Raw genomic sequence first — 22,664 nt, forward strand, 5'->3', positions numbered from 1 at the left:
TGCACCGGGAGCCCGACGTGGGATTCGATCCGGGGTCTCCAGAATCACGCCCTGGGCCAAAGGCAGGCGCCAAACCGCTGCGCCACCCAGGGATCCCTATGCCTCAGTTTCTTTATATGATGTGGATCACAGCAGCGCCTCCCTCCCTGATGAAGCTGTTGGGAGGACAGCAATGAGTATACAATGTTTACCACAGTGCCAAGTGAACATTTAAGTAGTGGCTATTTTCATGGAGATGTAACTCACATGTCATAAAATTCTCCCTTTTAGAGTGTAAATTCACGGGGCGCCTGAGTAGCTCAGTTGGTTAAATGGCTGACTCTTGGTTTCAGCTCAGGTCATGATCTCAGGGATGTGGGTTTGAGCCCTGCTTGGGGCTCTGCACTCAGCGGGGAATCTACTTGGGATTCTCTCCTCCCTCTCCTCTATCCCACCTCCCCTCCCTCCACCCCTGCACAGGCACACACACTTGCTCTCTCTCAGATAAATTGATAAAGAAAAATTTAAAAAACAAAGTGTACAATTCAGTGTTTTTTAGTGTATTCATAGAGCTGCACAACCATTACCGCCCTCTGATTCCAGAACATTTTCACCATAGTATAAAGAAACCTCTTACCCATTAGTAGTCACTTCCCATTCCAAATCTCCCTACACCCATGACAACCATTAACCTCCTCTGTCTCTGTCATCTGTCCATGGTGGACATTTCATCTAAATACAATCATAAAATCTATGGTCTTTTGTGCCTCGCGGCTTTCACTTAGTGCAACATTTCAAAGTTCACATGCTTTAGCATGTGCCAGTAATTCATGCCTTTTTTAAGGTTGAATAACAGGGGATCCCTGGGTGGCTCAGTGGTTTAGCGCCTGCCTTCGGCCCAGGGCATGATCCTGGAAACCTGGGATTGAGTCCCACATCAGACTCCCTGCATGGAGCCTGCTTCTCTCTCTGCCTCTGTGTGTGTGTGTGTGTCTCATGAGTAAATAAATACAATCTTAAAAAAAATAATAAGGTTAAATAACAGTCCATCGTATGGATGTTCCATTTTCCCTTTGGTGGACATTTGGGTTGTTTCCATCTTTTAGCTATTATGAGTAATGCTGCTACGGACATTTGTATACAGATTTCTGTGGGGACATTTCCTTTCATTTCTCTTGGATATATACCTAGGCATGAAATTGCAGGGTCACTGGTAATTCTATGTTTAATCATTTGAGGAACTGCCAGATTGTTTTCCAAAATGGCTGCATCATTTCACATTTCTCACCAGCACTATATGAAGGTTCTGATTTGTTCAGATCCAACTCTTCTTATTTGTGTGTATGTTTGTCGTAGTGATCCTACTGGATGTGAAGTGGTATCTTACTGTGATTTTGATAGGCATTTCCCTAATGACCAATGATGTTAAACACATCTTTATGTGCTTATTGCTATTTATCTTAATTTATTTCTTAATTGCTATTAATCTTACTTATCTTAGCTATTCTCTTATTTAATCTTTTTAACAGACTTCCTTAGAGCCTCTTAGCAGTCAATATCCTCATTTTACAAGGAAGAAACTGATGCGGAGAGTTAAGTAACTTGACTAAGTCACGCAGTCACTGGTAGATCTATAATAGTATCACTCTTAAAATCCTTAAAAGTGGGCAGCCCGGGTGGCTCAGTGGTTTAGCACCGCCTTTAGCCCAGGGCCTGATCCTGGAGACCCAGGATCAAGTCCCACGTCGGGCTCCCTGCACGGAGCCCGCTGCTCCCTCTGCCTATCTCTGCCTCTCTCTCTCTGTATGTGTGTGTGTCTTATGAATAAATAAATAAAATCTTAAAAAAAAAAAAAAGAAATCCTTAAAAGTGCCCCAATCCTGCAAAAGTGGAGGGACTTCAGGGTCTGGTGCCTACATACTTTTTTTTTCTCTTCTCATAACCTTTCATAGGCCTCATGTCTCTAGCCACAGCAAACTCTTTATCATCCCTGAAGAAGTCATGCTGCTTGAGACCCACCTGTGCCTTTGCTCTTGGTGCTGTATCTGGAATGCCCTTTGTCCTCTTTTTTTTTTTTTTAAGATTTTATTTATTTATTCATGAGAGACACAGAGGGAGAGAGGCAGAGACACAGGCAGAGGGAGAAGCAGGCTCCATGCAAGGAGCCTGACATGAGACTGGATCCCGGGTCTCCAGGATCACGCCCTGGGCTGAAGGCAGTGCTAAACCGCTGGGTGACGTGGGGGGGGGGGGCGAGGGGGATGCCCTTTTGTCCTCTTTTGACCCACTCAATTGTTACTGCCTTTGGAAAGTTCTGGACACTTCTAGACACAGTCATTTGCTTCCTTGGTTTCAGAGTTCTCTTATGCTAGGAGTATTTTCTTCATTGTAGTGTAACTTTCTTTAAAAGCTTCTCTCTTCCTCTCTGTCTCTCTTTGTCTGACTCTTTCTCTTTCCTTACAGACACTGAGGTGTTTCAGAGCACTGACCTTTCCCAGAGCCACACAGAGCCTGGCACAAAGTTGGTGCTCAATAATTATGTTATCGAATGAATATGTTTTACCTTTTGGTTTGAGTATCTGCCCTTCTCATAAAAATAGAATAAAAGATTATTGCTGTAAAAAGATAGGCAAAGAAAGCACGTATAGCTATATGGAGTTCAGAACAATGTAAAAGCAATTATTGAATCAGAGGTTGAAGTTGCTCTCTTTCCATTGTTTTTCTAACCCTTCAGACAGCCTCTATGGCTATCGAGTCCTTGGCTTTCAGCAGCATTGGAGCCATCGAGGGTATGATAAGTACCTTTGTTTTTTGTTTTCAAGATTTTATTTATTTATTCATGAGAAACACAGAGAGAAAGAGAGGGAGGCAGAGACACAGGCAGAGGGAGAAGCAGGCTGCATGCAGGGAACCCGATGTGGGACCCGATCCCGGGACTCCAGGATCATGCCCTGGGCTGAGGGCAGGTGCCAAACCTCTGAGCCACCCAGGGATCCTGACAAGGATTCTCTTTGGTTGTATCCTCTTTGGTTCCCTTTCTCACTTGCTTCCATTGGATAAGGTGCAATATAAGGTCCTTATGGTTTCAGAATATTTGGGGGAAGCTTTATTTCAAAATCTACAATGTATTTGCCATCATCAGAAGATACCACCAAACCAAACAAGGCCATAACTTTCTCTAAGACTTTCTTAATATGTGCACTAGAATAATATTCTAAGCCTAGACACTAACATTTTAACTTTCAGATTGCAAGTCTTATGGAGAGTACAGATCTTATTCTCATAAAATGTCCTCTTTGATAACATTTTAAAAAATATTTATTTATTTATTTTTAACGAGATTTATTTTTTTATTTGGGAGAGAGCACAAGTGGGAGGGGCAGAGGAAGAGGGAGAGAGAGAGAGAGAGAGAGAGAGAGAGAGAGAGAGAGAGAAGAATCTCAAGCAGATTCTCTGCTGAACGCAGAGCCCAACATTGGGCTCTATCTCAGGATCCTGAGATCATGACATGAGCGGAAACTAAGAGTTTGGACACTTAACCGACTGAGCCACCCAGGTGTCTCAGTGATAACACTAAAAAAATCTGAGTAACAAAAAACAGCCTGTGTGTCTGTTAAGGGATGGATGGGTAAAGAAGATATGAGAGAGATGTATATAATGGGATAATATTCAGCCATGAGAAAGAAAGAAATCCTTTGATTTGCAATAACATGGACAGACCCTGAGGGTGTTATGCTAAGTAAAGTAAGCCAGTGAGAGAAAGACAGATACTACCTGTTACCACTTATATGTGGAATTTCAAAAACAAAGTGAAATTCATAGAAACTGACTAGAAAAGTTGTGAAGGGCTGGAGGGAGGAGGAAATAGAGGTTGGTAAAAGTGCACTAACTTTCAGCTGTAAGGTGAATAAGGTCTGAAGATCTAATGTATAACATGGTAACTATAGTTGATAGCACTGTACTGTGTAATTGAAATTTGCTAAGAGAGTAGAACTTAAATGTTCTCACAGAAACAAAACAACCAACAAAAAAACCACACCAAAACCCAAACCAACGATAAATATGTGAGTGATGTGATGGATGTGTTAATTAACTAGATGGAGGGACCCCTTTCACAGTGTATACGTGTATCAGATCATCATGATGTACACTTTAAGTATCTTACAGTTTTGTTAGTTATAGCTTAATGAAGCTGAAAAAAAAAATCCGAATAGCAAACACCCTGGTTCCTAGAGCATAATTAACGGAGTAGCATTTGAAATGGGAATATGGCAATATCTGTTTCTTTTTTAAAGATTTTATTTATTTATTCATGAAAGACACAGATAGAGAGAGAGAGGCAGAGACACAGGCAGAGGGAGATGCAGGCTCCATGCAGGGAGCCCGATGTGGGACCCGATCCCGGGACTCCAGGATCACGCCCTGGGCCAAAGGCAGGCGCTAAGCCACTGAGCCACCCAGAGATTCCTGCAGTATCTGTTTCTAAAGGGTAACTCTTTCTTAGGGTGAGGTCTATAATAGCTAGTTAGAGTAACCTTAACTAGTTGGCCAGCTGGAGCTTTGCTATCTTCATGTATACTGTGATTTTGAAAAGATCACTCTCTCTGAGCATACAAATATGATGGGCCCAGTCAGATTTTCTTCTGCATCCACTTTTGTATAAGTTAGCGTTTTACTGGCTACAAGAAAATGTGTGGTAGTAAAATTATAAAATGTTTACATTTTCTACACAGACTTTTTTTTTTTCAATTGCAGGAACAACCTGCACCCCAGAATACTTTGTTAAGACCTTATTGCTTACATAGTTAGAGACACTGATTGAATTATATCAAATTTCCCTGTGCCTGGTTCCAGGTTACTCTGTGTAGAGCTTCCCTAAGCTGTTGAGAGCTAGGACACTGCTAGGCAGGGGCAGGACCCAGAGTGAGAAGAATGGTACCTCCTAGGAGTTGTAGAGGGGGCAGTGGGCTTTGAGAGGGCCCTTGGGGTGAGCAGAGAGATCAGGAGTATAACCTTAAGTCAGGGCCCAGGGGCAACATTCCCTGAGATGAGTCAAGCTCCAGCCCTCTTTGGAGTTTCCAGAACAAAGCTGGGTGGATATGGAGAACAGCACTGTGGAGGGAGCAGGGGGCATTGTCTCCGGGTGCTGCTGGAGCCAAGGGAGCTTGGAAGAGAGGCCTGGGTAGCAATAGGGTTTTTTTGCATCATGGTGTGGGGGTGAATGTCTCTAATGGGGGATTCATGTACCAAAGCTGGGGTGGAATAGCTGTCACCAGGACTGGGGGCAATGGGTCTGCTGGGGTGACCACAGGAGGCAAGGAGCCAACTGTTGCCCACACCCTACTTGAAACAACTGCATGGGGATCCCTGGGTGGCGCAGCGGTTTGGCACCTGCCTTTGACCCAGGGCGCGATCCTGGAGACCAGGGATCAAATCCCACGTCGGGCTCCTGGTGCATGGAGCCTGCTTTTCCCTCTGCCTGTGTCTCTGCCTCTCTCTCTCTCTCTCTCTGTGTGACTATCATAAATAAATAAAAATTAAAAAAAAAAAAAGAAACAACTGCATGCATGCAGGATGAGGCAGGGAGTTTCCTCCAATGGGGATGGGGTCATTTTTAGGCTGAGGTATGGATGCTCCCCCAATTCCTTAGTGTGAACGAACATTTGGAAGTTAAATTTCTTTAATTAAACTCAGTCTCCTGGGGTAACCCTTCATTTACCTACTTCTAGAGACTAACTGGCTGCTCTCACTTCCCCACCTTTTGTCACAAGGCACTTGTTACAGGGCTGGCTGCTGAGGAAGGGTTGGAAGGCCTGGGAGGTGGCCCTGATGGTGGCCAATCTTCAGGGTCAGGAGTCCAGGTGGAGGTGGTCAGGGGCTAGCAGCTGCCATAATACAGGTGCACAACCAGACCAATGAGCAGTGTGGCCAGAAAGAAGACAGCTGTGAGCTACAGCCACAGCAGGGCTGCTGAGAACATGGCATTGACCACAAGTGAGCAGGACACAACAAACAGGCGTGTGATGCTGCTGCCGTGCTTCATGACAGCTGACATGAGCAGTCCATTTACTGCTTGGCTCAGTACCACAAGCGCTGCCCATCCTGAGAAACCCTCCAGGAGACCCAGGCCAGGGCCACCACCTGCATGCAGACCTAGATTTAGGAGCACACCAAAAGTGTAGAGGAAGAGGTTCTGAAGTGCTAGGGGCTGTTGCTTCATGAGCAGTTCTGTGTACACGGACGAGAGGCCTGAGATGAGGCAGTGGTACCTGGTACCTGTAGATCCCTGTCTGGTGGTGGCCCTTCCTCTGGCCCTTCTCTTCCCTCCAACCCCGCCAAGCCACTCCCTGCTGCATTGTGACCCAGGCTAAGAGTCCCAGACATCCCTGATTTGTACTTCCTCAGTATTTTCTTTGACTGTGTTGTTGTATCACGTACCCGCCAGCAGTGGGAGTTATTGTTTGACCGGTTTCTCTGTGGCTTGAATACATAAAACAGTGTCCCAGAGGTGCCCTGACTTGGCATTTCTTTCTCAAAAAAAAACAAAAACAAAAAAAAAAGCCTACATGTGTTCACCCAGTGGAGTGATATGCAGGGGCATGGGGCCAGCAGCAACTGCTAACGGGGATCCAGGAAGGGTGTTCCCAGGGTCCCGGAGGCCACCAGTTGCATAACAAGCCTCTGCCACCATCAGCAGCAGCAGTGCTAAGCCCTGACGTGCAGAGAGGCGGTGCCGGAGACAGAGGCAGTAGAACAGGGCCATGCTTCCAATCTTGAGATTGCTCAGCACCTGGTAGGTGCTGGGGTCCATATAACGTTGAAGATAGATCACTAGGTTGTTGTAGCTCTGTAGAGTAGGGCTGATAGTGCAAATGGGGCGGCCTGGCGCCATGGTGGGGCCCCCTGGGGCCATGCCTGCCAGCCCACCAAAAGGGAGAAGGCGCACAACAGTAGTTTGGTCAACTCAGTCAGCAGCACAGCCAAGGAGGGCCGGAAGGGCACTTTGCCGTTCACATGGCACAGTACCAGCAATGGGGTGTGGGCACCATACAAGGCAGTGGATAGGAGTAGCATCAGGGTCCAGTGGGCCTACCTGGGACGGCCCAGCCCTGGCATACCCCCGCCCTCTACACTCATGCCCAAACCAGACCCTGGGTGGCCTGTGTAGCTAGCAAGGGGGCAGTGGGAATTGTATCAAGTTTGGGGAAAATCCGTATGGAGCCAGCTCCCCGGAGGGAGGAGCTGTGGCACACTGCTGGAGTATACTGAGAATCAGAGTCAGCAGCAAACTCCAGTCAGGGATGGAAAAGAAAGGGGCTGGTGGCTCTAGAAGCCACAGTTTTGGGGTCAGTCCCATGGGGTTAAGGAGGAGCATCCAAACTGCTGGCTGATAAGTTGCCGTTTACTCTCTGTAGGAAGGAAAGCAAGGATGAAGGCTGTGGGCAAGTTGGAGATAGCAAAAGGGTGATAGGTCGGGAAGCCAAATATGGTGTCTGTGGTTGAAAGGCCTCTACCTGCAGGCCAGTGGTGCTCATCCTTTCTCCCCCATGGGATCCAGAGCTAGTCAGGCCCCTTTTGCAATGACTGAAGATAGTCCCTCAATGTCTTCTTCACATTGGGCACGGCATATGCCTGGGCTGCATAGATGCAGTGCAGGTACCCACAGCAAAGCTCAATACTGCTGATGCCCTCAGTTTGGCCACCACATAGCCGGCTAAGAAGCCCTTGAGGAATGGGGAGGACAAGAGCGAGCCATCCTGGCTCATCCCGCTGCTGACTTCTTCCACACACTGCTGCAGGTGTTCCAGCTGGTTCTTGAGGAATGACAAGTCCTTAAGCTTGGGCAGAGAGTCCTTGTCATCCACCATCTTCCCTGGCGAACCTAAAGACGTGTTTTAAAGTGGTCTGTGCAATTAATAATAGTGACGATAATTATTATTGTTACCATAATAATAGCTACATCTATCAGGGGCTTGTTATAAGTCAGGCACTATTGTCAGCACTCTTTACCTAGATGATTTTCTCATTTTCTCGTGTCCTGTAGCTCTAGGAGGTATTTCTATTATTCCGTTTTATAGATGGGGAAACTGAGGCTCTAGAAGGTTAATTTCCCATGTTATCTAGTTAGTGTGTGGCACAGCCAGAATTTGCACCTGGATAGTCTGATTCCAGAGCCTGTATGCCCACACACTGACCAGTTCTGCTGCTCACAGACAGACTACTCACACGTCTGCTTAAATTTTGAGGCAAATGATGTTTAATATGTCATCCGGGCCTCGTTGCAGGAAGAAGACACCACTCTAGTGTTTTCATTCGTTTACTAAAGGGAATTGAGTGCTTACAGAATCACTGGAAGGGCCAGGAAGAATCATTCCCAGAACCAGACTGCCAAACAGGCCCCCCAAAGGAGGGAATCAGGAGGCTACCACTGGCACTGTTGCATTCCACATGACATGGCTAGTTCAAAGGTCAAGAAATTGATACCCTGAAACTGCCCCTCAACACCCACCAACTGGTGATGGTTGTCTCCACCAAATTTGTCTCTGAATAGCCATGAAGCTCTGGACACTGGAAGGCTGCTGCAGGAAAATCCATTGTTTCCATAAATGTACTTGCCGGCATTAATGCCTAAGCAGCAGAACGATGGTCTCTGCCTCATTTTGGTCTTCCAAATCTCACAGAAGAACATTTGATGGATGGACCCTATTTCACATGGGGAAACTTAACTGTAAAGGAGTCTGGGAAATGTATTCTTTAATTTTCCAAAAGGGAGGTTAATACACAAACTAGCATCTGCTAGGGTAGGAGCGCCTGGCTGGCTCAGTCAGTAGAGCATGCGACTCCTGATCTCAGGGTGGCAAGTTCAAGCCCCGTGTTGAGTGTGGAACCTACTTTAAAAATTTTGTTTAAAAAAAAAATCTGCTAGGGTAGAACATGGTGGTTATCCCTAAAAATGACATGTCATCGGTATCTAAAAACTACTTCGGGCACAGACCATGTTCAGAAATCACTTTTCTTAAACAGCCACAGAATTAACTTTTGCTTGCCACTGTACAGACCCAGTACTAGTTAGTGTGCTGTTAAAGTACCATTGTTGAAATAGTGAAGCTAAAGCTATCACAGTAAGTACCCTTTGCTGAGTGCCCTCCTAGCTCAATGGGGCTAGGTAATGGATGAGCTTTTAGTATAGCAAGGAGCTGTTCTCAAAAATTACTTATTTTATTCCCCCAACTACAGTTTTCTGCTCAAAAATCTTTGTATGCCTCCAGCAACAATGTTTTGAATGGTTCAAGTTGCCAGAATTCAGACCTCCTCATGAGTGGGTAGTTGATGCAATTGTTTTACTAGTTTAAATATATTTGAACAGTTCTCCTCTCCTTGGTGCTGTTTTCAGGATACTCATTTAAAAATTATGTCAGTTTGCTTTTTCCTTCTACTGGCCTGTATTATCTAGATTTTCTGTAAGTATATAATACTCTTATAATCAGAAAAAAGTACACATTACCTTAAAAAGTGATTCCATTACTTTAGTCCAGAAATTTTTGGCGAGCATTCTGAGCTTAACTGATTGGTTTAAAAAGCATCAAATTCATTTTCCACTGCCTCTGGGCATAAAGCCTCACACTGTCTTTGATTAACAAAACTTCATGGTCAATGAAGAAAATATCAAACAGATTTTTTTTTTTTTTTTGGTAATTAAAAATGGTTGGAAAACTGAAAAATTTTTAACAAGTTGTTACAGCTGATATCACAAATTGTGGTACATTCTGGTACAATCTGGAAAATTGAATAAGTTATAAAAGATCTGGATGACTACAGTAGGGCTTTCTGAACATATGTGGTAGGAATTTTTTTCCCACTTCCCGCAACCATACAGTTTTTAAGAAATGTCGAATTTTTCAAGTTGAGTCTTTAAAGCTCTTCTGTTTGGTTTTCTTGCAAATCGTATTAATGCCACTTGCAGGAAAAGGGTAATATGACATGTCTTGCTGTTGTAGTACCTCATCTACTGGTCTGCCTTTGAACAGCTGACGTCTTAAGAAATTTATTTTATTGTCAAAGTTAAAAAGTATGTCTGCTTGCAATTTGCCATATCCCATCTTAATATCAGAAATCACTTCTCGCAGATTTTAATATTAAGATTTCACTAAAAAATAAGCAAATTTATTTTTATTTCTGTTAATTCATCATCTCTGCCAGTTATCTATTTTTACCTGCTAAAAAGTGGTACCTGATATAGGCTGCCATGTAGTTTAAGTAAGTATCTAGTAAGTACCTTAGCAGATGCTGCTGTCTCTTATTACAAAAATACATTATAAATAGTATTTGCTCTCTCTGCAGGACATCCTTCACATACAGAGTGTGTTTGACTTGGAATCTTCCCTTTTTTACTCCACTCAATTGACATAGCAGGGTTTCAAGAGCAGCGTTCATAAATTTTCAGGTATGAGCAATTTTAATTCTTGATATTATACCTAACTTAAATATACAGATAGTAGAAAGTCAAGATTTGCAATGATAGATTTTTATATATTAGCATATGGATTTATTGCTTGAAAACTTATTGTATAAAACATTCAACATTCCGATTTTCTTGGCCAGATCTCCCTGTTCACTTATTGCTAAATTTTTAATTCATTGCGTGTCTTGTGTATGTATCTCTTCCATTCTACCTCGTTCAAAGATTCCTGTAACATAAGAGCTACAGATGATCCAGACCAGTTCACTCAATTGGCAGAGAAGGAAATGAAGCCTAGAAAGGTAAAGTCTGTGGACATAGAGTTAATTGAGTGGTAGAGCTAGTGTCAGATGTTCCAGCTCTTCTGACAGTTGTGCAGAGGTACAGCTCAGCAGTTACATCCTGAAGCCTTGGAATCACACGTCTGGGTTAATACCCTTTTCTGTCCAATAGGGAGAACCGTACCACCTACTGGATAGGTTTATCCTGTGTGAGGATTAAAGAAGGCAATATATTTTGCTACTGTTATTATTTTCAGTGACTCTTGTTATTTCTCATTGGGTTGACCTCACTGCTTCTTGAAACTGCCCACCGTGGATAACGGTCTCCATACACGCTCTACAGATTCTCCCTGTAAGCCTCTGTAACACTGGCTTCTTTTCCCCATCTTGCTCCACAGTCGAGGGTCCAGGGCCTGTAGGTTCTCATCTCAGCCATGCTTCCTATGAGTTCCTCCGTCTGTCTTTGAAGATATCTTCTACTTCTCTGTCTTCAGATCTGACTTACCCTTTGAACTTCAGATCAGTGTTTCCAGCGGCCCTATGGCCATTGCTTCCCAATTTTCCACTCAACTCTCACATGATGTGCTAAAACCAAAGCCATTCTTTTTCCCCTAAACCAGTTCTTTTCTCCTGACTTCATAATTTCTGTTAGTGATACTACCAAACACTTAGTGACAGCAGTGGGGCCTTCTGAACTTACGTGGCAGGATTTTTCAGCTGGCCATCAAGACCCATGGATTTATTTCCCATTTATGTATTTTGCATCTTTTCCTTCCTTCCCTTTCCTGCCATCATCATGGTGTTCAGGCCATTAACCAGATGAGCAGTTGCAATAGAGTAGCTGTTCATTTACCTGGAAGTGGCTGGGTTCCTTTTCTCTCTCTCCCCCAAGAAATGCCACTTCTCGACTTTTCATAATGGAATGTCAACTTGTCCCTTGTTCACTTAGCACATGAATCTTGATTTAAGGAAAGAAGCAGAATATCATTACTCTGAGAGCTTCCAAAATGCCTTAATCGTGAATTACAACCTAGGTTTGGTTAAATGTGAGACTCGTTAATATTTACCCACTTGTTTGACAAACTTTAAAAATTTTTGCTTTGTAATATATTTTTATTATTCAGAGCTCAAAATATTTGAAAGTATACCATCTAAAGCCTTTATCCCATTCTTGTTTCCTGTCCCCTAGATTCCATCTCACAACTCAAAACCACTGTTCTGTTTCTTGTTAGTCTGGCTCAGACTTTCTGCTTATTTTTCCTTTACATACACACACACACACACACACGCAAGCTCTGTTTCTTGCTTTTTAAAAAATTTAACTGTGCATCATAGCCATCTTTCCAGATAACTATCCCCTGTTCATGACGTTTTTCTGATCCTTCACTATCACAGAGGGTTCTTCAGTGAATAACCATGTACATGTGTCATTTTTTAAAAAAACATTTTATTTATTTATTCATGAGAGACACACAGAGAGAGGCAGAGACAGAGGGAGAAGCAGGCTCCTCACAGGGAGCCCAATGCAGGACTCAATCCCCAGACCGGGGATCATGCCCTGAGCCAAAGACAGATGCTCAACCGCTGAGCCACCCAGATGTCCCATGTGTGTCATTTTGAGCATGTACCAGCAAACCTGTAGGATAAATTTCCAGAAGTGAAATATCTTGGTCAGAAAATATATGTATTTGTAATTTTGAGAACTGTTGCTGATTTGGCCTCCATGGAGTTGTACTAATTTATATTCCTACCAGTAATGATTGAGGGTACCTGTTTTCCCACATTCTTTTTTTTTAAAGATTTTATATATTTATTAGAGAGAAAGTAAGCATGTGAATGGGGGAGGGGCAGAGGGAGAGGGAGAGAGAGAAGCTTAAGCAGAGGTTCCATGTGGGGCTTGATCTTACAACCCATGAGATCGTGACCTGAGCCAAAAGTCCAAGTTGGATGCTCAACAATACATCAGTGTGGCTTTAATGTGTGTTTGTATTTTTATGATCAAGGTTAAACATACCTTTCATATGATAAGGGACATTTATGTTTCTTTTCCTGGGAACTGTCCTTTGTCTCATTTTGTCTTAGGATTATTGTTCTTTTACTTGCCAATTTCTTAGAAGCTCAGTAGAGATGACCCTTTTCTCTGATAGACTTTTTTGCCGCATCATATGTCTTTTGCCTTTGCTCGTGGTTATTTTTTGGCCATGCAGGATTTTATTTCATTTTTATATAATCAAATGTTTGTTTGTTTTTTAATGGTTTCTGCATATTGAGTCACAGGCCCTTCCCACTCAGAGTTTATAGAGTCTCCCATATTTTCTCTTAGAACTTCTAAGACTTTGTGGTAACACTTAAATCTTTGATCCATATGGAATTTATCCTGGTATGACATGGGAAGTGCAAATCCAGCTTTTTTTTTTTTTTTTTGAACGCTAAAATTGCCCCAGTGCCACTTATTAAACTGCTCATTTTTTTCACTATAAGTTCATCATCTATTAAATTCCCACCAATACTAGAGTGTATGTCTGGATTTTCAATATACTCCATTGGTCTTTTTCTTTATCACCAGCATCACGGTTTTAATTACTGTGGAAGTATAATTAGATAGATGTTGGTGCTAATTCCTTCTCCTTGTTCTTCTTTTTCATAATTCAACTAGCTATTCTTGTTTATTTATTTTTCCATAAAACCTTGGTAGCAACTTGTATTGATCTTAAAATAACCTGCTGGTGTTTTTATATGGTCATGTTATGATAACATATCTTAGGAAGAACTGACACCCAATATGTTGAATCTTCCAATTCAAAAGTCTTGGCTTTCCATAGTCTTCTCTTACATCCTTGGTTTTCTTTCTTTCTTTTTTTTTTTTTTTAAGACTTTATTTATTTATTTATTCATGAGAGACAGAGAGAGAGGCAGAGACATAGGCAGAGGCAGAGGGAGAAGCAGGCTCCATGCAGGAAGCCTGATGCAGGACTCAATCCCGGGGTCTCCAGGATCAGGCCCTGGGCCGAAGGCAGCCACTTAACTGCTGAGCCACCCAGGCATCCCCATCCTTGGTTTTCTTCATATGAATTTTATACACTTGTTAAATTTATTTCTAGGTATTTTATAATTTTGATGCTATTGTAAATGGGAGTCTTTTATTCCATTAAATTGCTTACCTAATGTGGACTTTTTTGGTATATATGGAAATTGCTGATTTCTGATATTAATTCACAACCTCTTTCCCCCTCTTGTAGTTTGTGGTCATTTTGCGATTGAATATCTTGCATTTTCCAGGCATACAATCATATTACCTGCATATGATGATAGTTTTACCTCTTTTTCCAGTAGTCCTTTTTCTAGTTTCTTTCTCAAGTTAATTGCCTTGACTAATGTCTCTAGAACAGTGTTAAGTACTAGTGGTATTAGTGGGCATCCTTTTCTGTCGCTGACTTTACTGGACTATTCTATTCAGATGCTAGATTTTAGACCGAAACAGACATATTTTATCACCAACAATCTTCTACTGAGAACAAATTATAGACCAGATTCTGTGCCATAAAAATAGAGATTAAAAAAATGAAAATGACTATGACTCTACCTGGCTTCAAAGAGTTTGCAGGAAAAGACAGATGCACAAATTAGTGTTATAGGTGTCAAAGTTATATAGAGTATAGTGGAGACATGAGAAAGGTTGATGGCTGATGTTGATGGCTGATCAGCTTGAGCCCCATGTCAAGATCAAATTCCAAAGAACAGGGTACTAAAGACTATTATTAGTTTGGATGGAATGTTTTCATTAAATTCGTTATTGGATGTCCTTGACTTTGGAGGCAACATACAGGGAAAGTCATGTAAAGAACCTTAGTTCAGTAAGAACACTGGTGAGGATCTTGATAGAGTGCCTCCAACATACCAAATATTAAACTAAGGCTAGGGGGATCCCTGGGTGGCTCAGCGGTTTAGCGCCTGCCTTCGGCCCAGGGTGTGATCCTGGAGTCCCAGGATCGAGTCCCACATCGGGCTCCCTGCATGGAGCCTGCTTCTCCCTCTGCCTGTGTCTCTGCCTCTCTCTGTGTGTCTCTCATGAATAAATAAATAAAATCTTAAAAAAAAATAAAATAAACTAAGGCTAGCCATACACATAGAAATAATTTCTATTCAAATGGATATTACAGTGTCACAGGGAAACATACATTAAAATAGACAGATGCAGTCCAGCAATTGCCATGAAGTATATGAGTGTGGTATAGTGGAGTGTGTAGGAAACGGAAGGTAACATCAGTCCAGGGAAGTCAAGGAAGGCTTCCTAAGGGGAGCACTATTTGAGCTGACTCTGAAGGAGGAGTAAGGGCTTCTCAGATTGAGAAGGATGGTTTTACTATAGGACAGGAGCAATATGTACAAAAGCTAGGTGACAGGAAAGGTACTATGTGCCTGGGAATTGGCATGTAGCCTAAGGACGGGAGGCGAGGTAGGTGGTACGAGATGAGCATGCAGAGATTGGCAGATTCAGAGTCCCAAAGAGTATTGAATCCATTCATAGACACAGGGACTTTATCTGGTAGGCAGGAGGAACTATTAAAGAATTTTAAGCTGCATAATCTAGAAAGATAGCATACTTCAGGGTAGATTGAATGGAGAAAGATAAAACGCAAGGAGACCAATTAGGAAATATATTGTAGGGGAATCCCTGGGTGGCTCAGTGGTTTAGCGCCTGCCTTTGGCCCAGGGCGCAATTCTGGAGTCCCGGGATCGAGTCCCACGTCAGGCCCAGCATGGAGCCTGCTTCTCCCTCCTCCTGTGTCTCTGCCTCTCTCTCTCTCTATGTCTGTCATAAATAAATAAATAAATCTTTAAAAAAAAAGAAATATATTGTATTAGTCCAAATATTGTCTGTGATGATATTTAGCATCCTCAAACAAGGATTCACATGACAAGTTCCTCCTAGAAGTCAGTGCCAGAAGGATGCTCATTTTTACTGGGGAAATGATGTGAGCACTATATAAATCATTTGTTTCCCTATTTTTTTTTTGTTTTGTTTTTGCCTTGGATTTCAGGACAAATGGTGTTAAGTGTAAATGTATAGAAATAATCCCACCTCCATTTAAAATTTCTAATTTCTATTTTAAAAAATATTACATATATATTTTATTTAAAACTACTTAACTTGCTTTTAAAAAGATAATCACCTTGGAAAAGGTAGATGAATATAAAGAAAAAAATATAAATTCCTAAAATCATGCAGTCCCATCTCTCCCCAAGTACCTTCCTCCTATATCAGTGGCATTTGCCTCCACTCCAACAGAAATATGGAACTCATTTTGAGGGGTGGGGTGAGGGGGCAAATTCTGTTGTTGAACAGTTTAACCCAGTACTTCTCCATTTGTTTTACTAAAGCCTGCGGTAAGAAATGTATTTTAGGTCATTGGCCAGTACACATACATTTGTGAATCTGTATAGTCTTTCTATCTGAAGCAAAAGATTCATGAAAGAATTCTTCCTACTTGCAGTAAGTGCTAATATTTTAAATTCTATTTTGTCTTCTTTAGATCCTAGTTGTGACCTACTAAATTGATTTTGGAACCCACTAACAGTTTGAGACAAGCAGTTTGATAACTGCTGACTTAATACTTACCAAACCTCCTCAGTTTGCTTGCCTGTAGATATGAAGGCACTAGATCAGGACACCTGAGCTCAAGAAACCCCATTAAGTCCTCATTTTTAAAAAGCTGCTTTTTTTTTTTTTTTTAAGATTTTCTTCCTCTCCTCTCCTCTCCTCTCCTCTCCTCTCCTCTCCTCTCCTCTCCTCTCCTCTCCTCTCCTCTCCTCTCCTCTCCTCTCCTCTCCTCTCCTCTCCTCTCCTCTCCTCTCCTCTCCCTCCCTCTCTCTCTCTCTCTTTCTCTCTTTCTCTCTTTCTTTCCTTTCTTCTTTCGACAGAAAGAGAGAGATCACAAGCAGGCAGAGCAGGCAGCCTGGGTGGCTCAGCGGTTTAGCGCCGCCTTCAGCCCAGGATGTGACCCAGGAGACCCGGGATCGAGTCCCATGTCAGGCTCCTTATAGGGAGCCTGCTTCTCCCTCTGCCTGTGTCTCTGCCTCTCTCTCTCTCTTTGTGTCTCTCATGAATAAATAAATAAATAAAATCTTAAAAAAACAAAAACAAAAAAACAAGCAGGCAGAGCAGCAGGCAGAGGGAGAGGGAGAAGCAGACTCCCCACTGAGCAGGGAGCCTGACCTGGGGCTCAATCCCAGGATTCTGAGATCATGACCTTAGCTGAAGTCATATGCTTAACTGACTGAGCCACCTAGGCACCCCTAAAAAACTGTTTTTTTATATTGAGCTAAAATCTGGCTTCCTAAAGTCTCGTCTATTGGTCTGCTTTGCTTTTCAGAACCACTCTGAATATTCATTCAATAAATACTGATTGAGCCATATGCCATTTAGCACCATATACTCGGTGCTAGGGACACTGAGGTGAACAAAACAGAGTCCTTGCCCTTTGGGGGCTTAGGTGCTAGCCATCGGTCTAGAGGACTTGTCTATTGGAATGACTTGAAAGAATTCTGTTTCTTCTACATAACTGACCTTCAGTATTAGAATATAACTCTCATGTCTCCTTTGAATACTTTCTGCTAGTTTCTAAACTATGCCTCCTATGACAGTTTCTCTGACACTAGCCAGTGAGCTATAGTTAACTGTAGTGATACAATGACACTCCTCCCCACCCTGCAGATGGGCTTGTCCAGATAACCTCTGATGATGTGGCACCAAAGCAAGGACTTGTATAATGTTGGGAAACAGGTTGTGTGAAGATGTGAGTGAGGAGTGTTCCTGAAAGGGACACTGGGAGTGAACTGGCCCTTTGGGGAACATCAAGACCAATGAGGTTAGCGCTGGGAGTGGGCAGAGGGTGGGAGGAAAGGAGATCTTGCAACCTTTTTAGACAAGGGTAAAGATCTTGGATTTCTTTCTAAGTGGTGGTTCTGAGTAGAGGAATGCTATGCTCTGACTTAGGTTTGAGTAGATCCCTCTGGAAAAAGCAGAGACCAGCCAGGAAGCTAATACAGTAGTCTTTCTAATCAGATATTCTTTTATGATCCTTAGGAGGGTTTTGCCATTTTTGTCATAAACTTCCTGCATGCTTCTTATTAAAATATTTATTTTCAACTATTTTTGTGAAAGGAATCTTCCACTATATCTGCTAATTACCTATTTGTTTTTGTGTATTAATTTTATAAGTGGCTGTCTTACCAGATTCTTTTGTTTCTAGTTTTTATTTAATTGACTTTATTAAGGTATAATTTACGTAAGATAAAGTGCACCCATTTGAAGTGTACAATTCAGTGAGTTTTGACATATATTCATGTGTAACAGTCACCATAAGTAAGATACAGGACATTTCCATCACCTAAAATTTCCCTCCTGTCCTTTTATCCCCTTATCCTTTTTGTAGTTAAATCCTCCTGTCTCACTCACAGCCCCAGGCAGCTATTAATCTCCTAATTCTGTCACTCTGGATTAGTTTCGCCTGTTCTAGAATTTCTTGTAATGAGAATCACCCAGTATGTACTCTTTTGTGTCTGGCTTCTTTTGTTGAGGCTAATGCTTTTGAGATTCATTCAGATCCTGGTGTATATTAGAGGTTTGTTCCCTGCTATTGCTCAGTACTACTCCATGGTACAGATGTACCACAGTGTAGCTATTCACCAATTTATGAATGTTTTCTTTCCAGTTTGGGGCCAGTATGAATGAAGCTGCTATGAAAATTCTCGTGCAGGTCTCATTGTGGACATATGTTTTCATTTCTCTTGGGTAAAAACTTAGGAATGAAATTGTTGGCTCAAAAGTAGATAATAACTTTATTAGAACTGCTAAACAGTTTTCCAGAGTGACTGTCTCATTTCATATTCCTTTTTTTTTCATTTCATATTCCTGCCAATAGTGGTGAGATCCAATTTCTCCACATTCTTGTCAATACTTAATATTGTCCATCTTTTTAGTTTTAGCCCTAAGAGTATGTATGTAATGACTTTTTTTTTCTAAAGATTTAATTAATTAATTTATTTGGGGAGGGGAGAGAGAGAGACAAGCAGACTCCATGCTGGGCACAGAGCCTGAGGTGGGGCTTGATCCTATGACTCTGAGATCATGACCAGAGTCGGAAGCTTAACCAACTGAGCCACCCGGGTGCCCCTGTGACAATGAAATTTAATTTTTTTTTAAAAGATTATTTATTTATTTATTCATGAGAGACACAGAGAGAAAGAGAGGCAGCGACACAGGCAGAGGGAGAGGGAGAAGCAGGCTCCATGCAGGCAGCCTGACGTGGGACTGGATCCTGGGTCTCCAGGATCATGCCCTGGGCTGAAGGTGGTGCTAAACTGCTGAGCCACCGGGGCTGCCCTAGAAATAATTTTTATATGTTTATATGTTTATATCCTGTGACCGTGTTAAATTCAGTTACTAGTTCTAGAAGAGTCTTTGTAGATATCTGGGGATTTTCTATGTACGTGATTTCTCCTGGGATTTATTTATTTGTACAGTGAGTAAACAATGACAGACTTTTTTCCTTCCTTTTCACTTTCTTTTATTTCGTTTTCATTTCTTATTACATTAACCAAAACCTCCAGGTCAATGTTGAATAGAAGTGTTGAGAGCTCAAATCTTTGCCCTGTTCTCTACTTAGAGGGGAAAGCAATCTTTTGCTTTTTGTAGATGCCCTTTATCAGGCTGAGGAAGTTCCCTTCTACTCCTAGAGTTTTTATCATGAATATGTGTTTATTTTTTTTTATGAATGTGTGTTTAACTTTTCAAATGCTTCTTCTGCATCTATTGATAATCATTTTTTTCTTATTTATTCTGTTAACATGGTGAATTGTGCTGATTGATTTTAAACTGTTAAGCTATCTTGCATTCTTGGAGTAAAATTTTGATTTGCTAATATAATGTTACACATTTTTTGTGTCTGTGTTTACAAAGGATATAATTATGTAGTTTTCTTTTCTAAGAGTGTCTTTGGTTTAGATAGTAATACTGGCCCCGTAGAAAGAGTTGGGAAATTTTCCTCCTTTCCTGTTGCCCGGTGTTTGTATGGGATATGTATTATGTCTTAAATGTCTAATAGAATTTAATATTGAAGCCATTTGGGATTGGAGTCTTTTTGTGGGCAGATTTTATTTATTTATTTTTATTTTATTTTATTTTTTTAAAGATTTATTTATTCATTTATGATAGAGAGAGAGAGAGACAGAGAGGCAGAGACACAGGAGGAGGGAGAAGCAGGCTCCATGCCGGGAGCCCGACACAGAACTCGATCCCGGGACTTCAGGATCGCGCCCTGGGCCAAAGGCAGGCGCTAAACTGCTGAGCCACCCAGGGATCCCCTGTGGGCAGATTTGAAATTACATTTTCGATTTCTTTAGTATTATGTTTCTTTAATTGACATATGGCTAGTCAGACTTTTTATTTTTTCTTCTATCAGTTTTGACCATTTATATCTCTTAAGAAATGCGTTCATCAGACTCCCTGGGTGACTCAGTTGGTTAAGTATCTGACTCTTGATTTCGGCTTAGGTCATGATCTCAGGGTTGTGAGATTGAGCCCTACATTGGGCTCTGTGCTGGGCATGGAACCTGCTTAAGATTCTCTCTCTCTCCCTCTTCCTCTGTCCTCCCCTCCCTCTCTAAAAAATTTTTTAAATTTAATTTAAAAAGTGTTCATTTTATCTAAATTGCTGAATTTATTGGCAAAGAGTTATTCATAAATTTTTTAATTAAGATTTATTTATTTGTTCATGAGAGACACACAGAGAGAGAGGCAGAGACACAGGCAGAGGGAGAAGCAAGCTCCCAGCAGGAAGCTGGATGCGGAACTCCATCCGGGATCCCAGGATCACTCCTGAGCCAAAGGCAGATGCTCAACTGCTCAGCCACCCAGGCGTCCCTATTTTTTGTTTTTTTAAATATCTGTAGGATCTATAATAATGTTTCCCTCTTTTATTCCTGATATTGGTAATTTTGAATTTTTTCTTTTTTTATTAATTGGTCATGCTAGATGTTGATAAATTTCATTGATATTGATACGTTTTATTGCTGTTGATCAATTTATTGATATTGGTATAGAGAACTAGCTTTTGGCTTCATTGATTTTCTTCTCTCATTTGCTCAGTTTCTTTCTTTCTTTCTTTTTTTTTTTTTTAAGATTTTATTTATTTATGAGAGAGAGAGAGAGAGAGAAAGAGGCAGAGGCAGAGGCAGGCAGAGGGAGGAGCAGGCCCCATGCAGGGACCCTGATGTGGGACTTGATCCTGGGACTCTAGGGTCACTCCCTGGCCGAAGGCAGGCGCTCAACCGCTGAGCCACCCAGGCGTCCCTCATTTGCTCAGTTTCTATTTCATTTATTTCTAATCTTGTCTTTATTTAATTTTCTTCCTTCTCCTTATGTTGGGTTTAATTTGATCTCCTTTTTCTAGCTTCTTATGTAGAAACTTCACTGAGTTTTAGAACTTTTTTCTTTTTTAATATAAGCATTTGAAGCTATACTTTTCCTCTAAACACTGCTTTAACTGCAAACAAGTTTTGATATATTGTCTTTTCATGCACTTCAAAATATTTTCTAATATTGCTTGTGATTTCCTTTACATGTAGGTTATTTAGAAGTTTAGTCTTCAATTTCCAAATTTGGGGGTATCTTCATTTGCTATTGATGTCTAATTTGATTCCATATGATCAGAGAAGATACTTTATATGATTGCAGTTCTTCAGCTATATTAAAAGTTGTTTTAGGGCCAAGTCTGTGGTCTGTCTTGGTAAATGTTTGAAATGTACTTTAAAAGAATGTGTATTGGGATCCCTGGGTGGCGCAGCGGTTTAGCGCCTGCCTTTGGCCCAGGGCCCGATCCTGGAGACCCGGGATCGAATCCCACGTCGGGCTCCCGGTGCATGGAGCCTGCTTCTCCCTCTGCCTGTGTCTCTGCCTCTCTCTCTCTCTCACTGTGTGCCTATCATAAATAAATAAAAAAAAAATTAAAAAAAAAATTAAAAAAAAAAATAAAAGAATGTGTATTTTGCTGCTGTTATGTATAGAGTGTTCTGTAAATGTCAATTTGGACACATGGCTGATAGTGTTGGTCAAGTGTTTCATGTACTTATAGATTTTTCCATCTGTTCCTTCTATCTGTTTCCTGAGAGAGGACTGTTGAAATATACAATAATAAATATGAATTTTAGTATTTCTCTTCACTTCTGCCAGATTTTGCTTTCTGTATTTTGAACCTCTGTTATTTGGTACATAGATATTTTTGGTTATATTTTTTCAGTGAATTAATATTTTTATAATTATAAAATCTTTTTAACTGTCTTTGTCAAGTATTAATATAACTATCCATCTCTCTTACAATTAGTGTTTTCATGGTGTCCTTTTTACATTTATTTACTCTTAACATCTGTATCTTTATAGTTAAAGTGAATTTCTTATAGATGGGCATATATTTGATCATTTTTCATTCAGTCTGATAATCCTTTTAAGTGGAGTTCTGAATATTTGCATTTAATATAATTATCAGTATAATTGGATTAAATGTAACATCTTCCTGTTTGTTTTTTATTTATGTCATCTGTTTTTGTTCCTCTTTTCCTGCATTTCCTTATTCTGCCTCAGTAAAGAATGTTGAGTAATTTTTGTATTCTCCACTTTATGTCCATTTTATCTCCACTGTTGGGCTTATTACTTTAATCTCTTTTACATTTGATGGTTATTCTAGGGGTTACAATATACATTTCCCTCATCACAGTATGCCTGTTACTTATTACTCATCACATCACACCATTTCGTATATAACAGGGTCTGGCAAACTACAGTCTTCAGGTCAAGTCTGGGTCCCTACCTGCTTTTATAAATAAAACCACAGCCATTCATTTACATGTTGTTTATGGTATATTTTGTGCTACAGTGGCAGAGTTGA

The 22,664-nt window shown here is 41.3% G+C and overlaps 1 protein-coding gene and 2 pseudogenes across 1 annotated transcript in view; 1 reads left to right on the top strand and 2 right to left on the bottom strand.

The window, feature by feature from the left end:
• Nucleotides 1-22,664, top strand: part of ZBTB8A (zinc finger and BTB domain containing 8A) — a 65,699-nt gene that overhangs the window by 4,029 nt on the left and 39,006 nt on the right.
• LOC129514069 (probable UDP-sugar transporter protein SLC35A4) lies at nt 5,858-7,116 on the bottom strand (annotated as a pseudogene).
• LOC129514244 (SLC35A4 upstream open reading frame protein-like) lies at nt 7,540-7,847 on the bottom strand (annotated as a pseudogene).

This window comes from Nyctereutes procyonoides, unplaced genomic scaffold (assembly GCF_905146905.1).
Source record: "Nyctereutes procyonoides isolate TBG_1078 unplaced genomic scaffold, NYPRO_anot_genome, whole genome shotgun sequence".
Lineage (NCBI taxonomy): Eukaryota > Metazoa > Chordata > Mammalia > Carnivora > Canidae > Nyctereutes > Nyctereutes procyonoides.